Raw genomic sequence first — 5,990 nt, forward strand, 5'->3', positions numbered from 1 at the left:
AACTAATTTGGTAAATTGTCATTGGTCTGCTTAAAGTACTTTGAAGTAATTGTGCTAAGCCTAGAACATACCATTGTTATCCAAATTTAACATGGTATCAGAGCTCAGGTAAAGACAAATCCCAAGCAAGAGGGAGAAAAGAAATCACCATAAAGGTTTATTGGACAAGTTTCAATGGCTTCTTCATCTTACTTCAAGACTGAGGGCAGGCTCAATCAAAAATATGACTATCATGCATGGAAGATGAATTTGGACCTGACTTTGGAGGAGCATGAAGTATTGGACTATGTGCAGGGAAAAGTGGTGGAAATTCCTTCAAATGCACCAACTGTTGCTAAGACGAAGTATAGAAAAGGTGAGGTGAAAGCCAAGAAAATTTTGGTTGACTCTATTCAAAATCATTTGGTTGCCTATATTTCTGATTTGGGAACTTCTAAGGAGATATATGATAAGCTAGTTTGTATGTTCAAAGTGAACAATGCAAATCTAATCCTCTTTCTCAAAAACAAGTTGAAACACATTAAGATCGATAAAGAGGAGTCTATACAATCCTACTTCATAAGGATCACATAAATCAAGAATGACCTTCTATATATTGGAGAAGTTATTTATGATGGGGAGCTCACTCTCATTGCACTTCAGGGTCTTTCAAGAGCATGCTATGTGTTTAACACCACCATTCTCAACAATGATGTGATTCTTAGCTTCGATGAATTATTGTCTAGATGCACTCAAGAGGAGACGAGGATGATGGAGAGAGACAAGCCTTCAAATGGAAATGAACATACTTCTTTCTTCACTCATGCTAAGAGAAAAAATAATGTTGGTCCAAGAAGACAGGGTCAAGGATTCAACCAGGGATTCAAAGAAGTAAGAAAAGGAAGGTGCAACAATTGCAATAGGTTTGGCCACTATGCTAGAGAGTGTCCTCATAAGGGATGACGACAACAACAACAACAACAATTTCAAAGGCAATGGCAATCAAAGGAACAACAGGTACAACAATAAAGGAAAGAGGAATGCTCCCGCTGCTCCATTGGGAAATGGTCAAATTCCCAAAAGGATGAGGAAATCCAGGTATGAGGAAAACAATGTTGCAGAAAAAAAAAAAGGGTTTTTATCTTATTTCCACTCTATATACCACCTCTCCATTGGATACTTTGGATCATTAGTTGATTGATAGTGGAGCCTCAAGCCACTTCACTAGGTACAAAGAGAACCTTTCAAATTTGTTTGAAAAGAAGACTAATTTGGAGATCATACTTGTAGATAATGCCACCTACCCTATGAAAGGGATATGCATTGTCACTCTTCACTTGAATCAAGGTCAAACCATTCATCTACAAGAAGTATTGTATGTGCTTGATTTGAAGAAGAACCTGGTTCCTATTTCTGCGATGGAAGATAAAGGCTTCGAGGTAGCATTCATTGATGGAAATATACGTATTTGGAAAAGAAACCCTAAAGATGCATTCACAATTGCATTTAGGGTTGACAATCTCTATCAATTTGCAAGAAGTCCTTTGGGAGAGTTGACTTGCTATGCTTCACTTCAATCTGAGCTATGGCACCGAAGGTTCTCCCACTTACATTACAAAGCCTTACCTTGGATAAGGAACATGGTCATAGGTATTCGTAATTTCAACATGAATCATGAAGGAGTTTGTCAATGTTGTTCAGCTGGGAAAATTAAAAGGGGACCATTCCCTTCAAGTGAAATCAAAACGACTGATATTCTTGAATATGTCCATTTTGACCTATTTTGTATGTTTCCCATAATATCATTGGGAGGATACTTATAATATGCAATTTTGGTGGATGACTTCTCTTGCAAAACATGGATCTATTTCTTGACGAAGAAGGATGAAGTGTTCAAATGGTTTTGTTCTTTGAAAGCCTTGGTGGAAAATAAAATAGGGAAGAAGATCAAAATATTGAGGACCGACAATGGAACCAAATATGAATCAAATGAGTTCAATGACTTTTGCATAGAGGCTAACATTAAGAGGGAGACAACTGTTCCATACACTCCTGAGTCCTGAGAAAAATGGAGTTGTTGAAAGGAAGAATAGAACAATTATGGAAGCCACCCATGCCATGCTCCATGATCAAGGTCTACCAAAGTTATTATGTGGAGAATATGACAACACTATCGTGTATGTTCAAAATAGGAGCTTGCATCAAGCACTGGATTTCAAGAATCCCGAAGAATTTTTCATTGGTAAGAAACCTGATGTTTCTCATTTTAGAAATTTTGGTTGTCCTATGTATTTTCATGTTCCTGAACAGAAAAATAACAAGTTGGAAGCATATGGGAAGAAAGGTATATTTGTGAGCTACAATGAAAATTCAAAGGCATATAGAATCTATGTGTCTGGTCAAAGAGACGTGGAAATAAGCAATGATGTCACCTTCGATGAAGACACTACCCTTGGGAAAGCCATAGATCTCCCCATTCCAAGGAAGGATAATGATGATGCTAAAAAAAACAAGATGAACCTCCAATAGATGAGCCTATGCCCAATGTTGAAGGCCCGATGGATCACATCGATCCACTGCCTAGTGATCCCTCTATCTCAAGGAAAAGAACTATATGACTCAAACACACTCTCGAAGATGTTGAAAGACATAATGCTCCAAGAGATACATTCCGTGAAAGTAAGAATCCAAACAGGTATCAAGGGTACTTAGATGCTATGAGTACTATTGTTCAAATTGAGCCATGTACATTCGAAGAAGATGAAGCATCAAAATTGATAGCTTTTTGACTTTTTGTCAAAATACACAAAGGTATTGTAAATAATTATTTATTATATATATAATATGTACAAGCGGTGTAGAATGTTACAATGAGGACCCGCATATATACTAGGCAGGTGTCCTTTCATGATTGGGCATGTCTTTTAGACAAGTCTTTTCACTTAAATTCATGACTAATTAACATAATCATTATTGGATTATTTAGCATTTACATTATTTATATTTATTTTATTTTGTTATGAATTATATTCATAACATTGCCTTCTTCTTCGAAAAACTTTGTCCTCAAAGCTTATTCGCTAATAATTCATTCTTTTCCCATGTCTTCTTGGTATGTGTAAGTCATCGGTACTAATGTCTTGGGATCCAGATATTTTGATTTCTCCTTCAATTTTTTTTCTTTTTAATAACAATTTTTTTATATATAGTAACATTTGTATATATATATATATATATATATATATATATATAGATATAATTAAATAATTTAATTAATTAATTAATTAATTAAATTATGTTATAATAAGATAATTGTATTAATGTAATGTGTATTTTACGATTATATATTAACCTCGTAATATATATAAGATCACCCTTATACCCCATACAAATCGAGATAAAAGATGAGTCATGACACATTGAGACCCCAAGCCGGCAAGGATTTTATGTGTCAGTCAGGAACAAGATTATACAATCGATTATTCAATGGAGACTGGAATGACGGTGATAGTGTCGGAAGAGCAGAGGTGTTGCAAGGAGACAGGGAGGAGAGTGGGTGTGGAGACAAAGTGGTGGTATGTTTTTCAGGAAGACAACCATGGGTAGCAGCGTGTTAAATTTAGATATGTTCTATGCTTAGAGAAATTTATTTCAATTTTCACAATTAGCTCCATATCTTTTCCAAATTAAGAATCACATCAGCATTAAAGTAAATTGCAGATAGAACATAAACATAAATCGCAAAAGACAAGACAAGACAAGAGGACACAAGATGTGGGGAAACCCTTGATAAATTCTTCTTCTATGTTCTTCAATATTTTAGCAGAGAGAGAGAGAGAGATAATACATTTACAATAGAAGTCAACATTTTGACTTTCTATATCTATATGAGATCAGTTGAAGACATGTTGCTTCAACTGATTCTCTAAGGTGACTCCTTCACCTATCATAATGTTGCATCTTGTCCACTTGTTGCATCTCTATGTACTACACCATGTTTCACTTATTATGACCGTGCTATGCACTTCATGTTGTTGCTCCTGTCACTGAGCTGCTCCAATCATTGAGCTACTCTTTATCACATATCTGCACCCAGTGTTGTACTCATTGCTGATCTTCACTCAATGACTTCTATGTTGTACTCATCATACAACATCCATCATCACTTTGTTGCTCCCATCCTACTGCAACCATCACCATGTTGCATCCTTGTTATCTGACTAACCCTCAACATAGTAGCTGTATCAATCTAATAGGAAATCCTGAGAATAGCCTTGTTGTTGACTATGGCCAATGGCCTAGCCTAGCAACAAGATAGGCATCCAATACTTTATCTTTCTAGCATCCAAGCATCATAATAACTTGACTGTGTTGTCAGCCCTTTAAAATTCCCAGTTGTTTACATAAGCTGTTCTAGAGCAGATGCATTCCTTCATTATGTAACAACGACTTATCACCATGTTGTCACCTACAACAATCCGACTTTATACCCTATCATGACAACGACTAGATGACTGTAGTTGATGGGACTTCTTTGACTGCGGATTAGGGTTGCGTATGAATCTCCCTTGGACAGTGAATAGGTCCTCCTCTTAAGTCAGCTACAAGGGCTTCCTTCAACTATGTCTAGGCTTCATGACTGTGGCTAAGCTATGGCTAAGTCTCCTTGCTAGAACAACAGCTAAATCATTTCCTCTAGGATTGTGTATAGATCCTCTTTCTGACTACGAATAAAGAGTATCTTTCTTTCTGTGTATAGGGTTAGTGGACAACGGATTCAGGCCTTCATTTAGGGCCTATATTATCCCTCCTCTCATATGCGGATTGAGCCTCTTGAGACAACATATAGAGGTCTTCCTTTCAGCTGTGAAGAGACCTCATTTACTATGGCTAGATCTCCTTCTTAAGACAACATATAAGGGCTTATTTATGTTGCATATAAGTCTCCTCTTTTCTGCGTGAAGATCTCCTCATACACCTATGGCTAGGGCATATATTTACTGTGGCTAGGGCATCATCTTTACTTAGGCCAGCGTATACTCTTAGTGTTTCTCATTCACCAAAACCCCAAGACGTGGGGAGGAGGAGATCACATCAAGAGTATGTGTGTGTGACAAATGACTTCAAGTCCTCTTCTATTTATACTAAAACGTAGAGGTTGAATGGACATGATTGTTGGGCTTCTGAGCCTACATAAGTTGCTGACCAACTTGACAATTTGTCCATAATCTAAATAAATTCATATCTTCATAAATACTTATCGGAATTGGATGATCTTTAGATCAATCCTACACCTCTCGATGGGGATCCAAGAAAAATATCACCTGCCATAAATAAGATGACCCACATAGAGTTTGGCCCTAGTTTCCAAAGTTAACACTCCCTCTCAACTAGGGAGAACTCCATCCACTGATCCATATGTCCGTCTGTACTATCGTTGCCATCAGTGCCCTGCACTGCTCTGCTCTGCTTTTCTCAACTCTGCTTAGCTATGCTCTGCTCAACTCTACTCTGTTGATCTCTGATGAACCATGAAGAAGAAGAATTGACCAAGAATGTCTTATATCATTCTCTACTGACCTGAAGTTAGTCTAATCTGAAGAGAGTGTCACATCACTCTTACTGACCCGAAGTCAGTTTTATTGATCCCAGATCAATATCACAAGAGTGTCTCAAACCACTCATACTGATCACAAATCAGTTTCATTGATCCCAGATCAATGGAGGTCATCCTAGCATAGGGAGTATGGTAGATACAACGATGCATCCATCGATAGAACTACTATGGTCCCTATCCTCATTTCCCTACTCATTGATCAGATGAGAGTTACTTCCCATGAGTCCCAGACTGCATGGATAGGATGCCTCGACAGGAGAACTAATCATCCTATCCACAGGAGAACAAATCATCCTGTCCAGTGGATGCCAAGGAGAACTAATCATACTGGCCCACAGGAGAACGAATCATCCTGTTCCACAGTCGACACAGAGAATGAATCATCTTGGCCCAT

The sequence above is a fragment of the Pinus tabuliformis genome, chromosome 8 (genome assembly GCF_031772625.1).
Source record: "Pinus tabuliformis cultivar Carrire ecotype Pingquan chromosome 8, CPIR1, whole genome shotgun sequence".
In the NCBI taxonomy this organism is placed as follows: Eukaryota; Viridiplantae; Streptophyta; class Pinopsida; order Pinales; family Pinaceae; genus Pinus; species Pinus tabuliformis.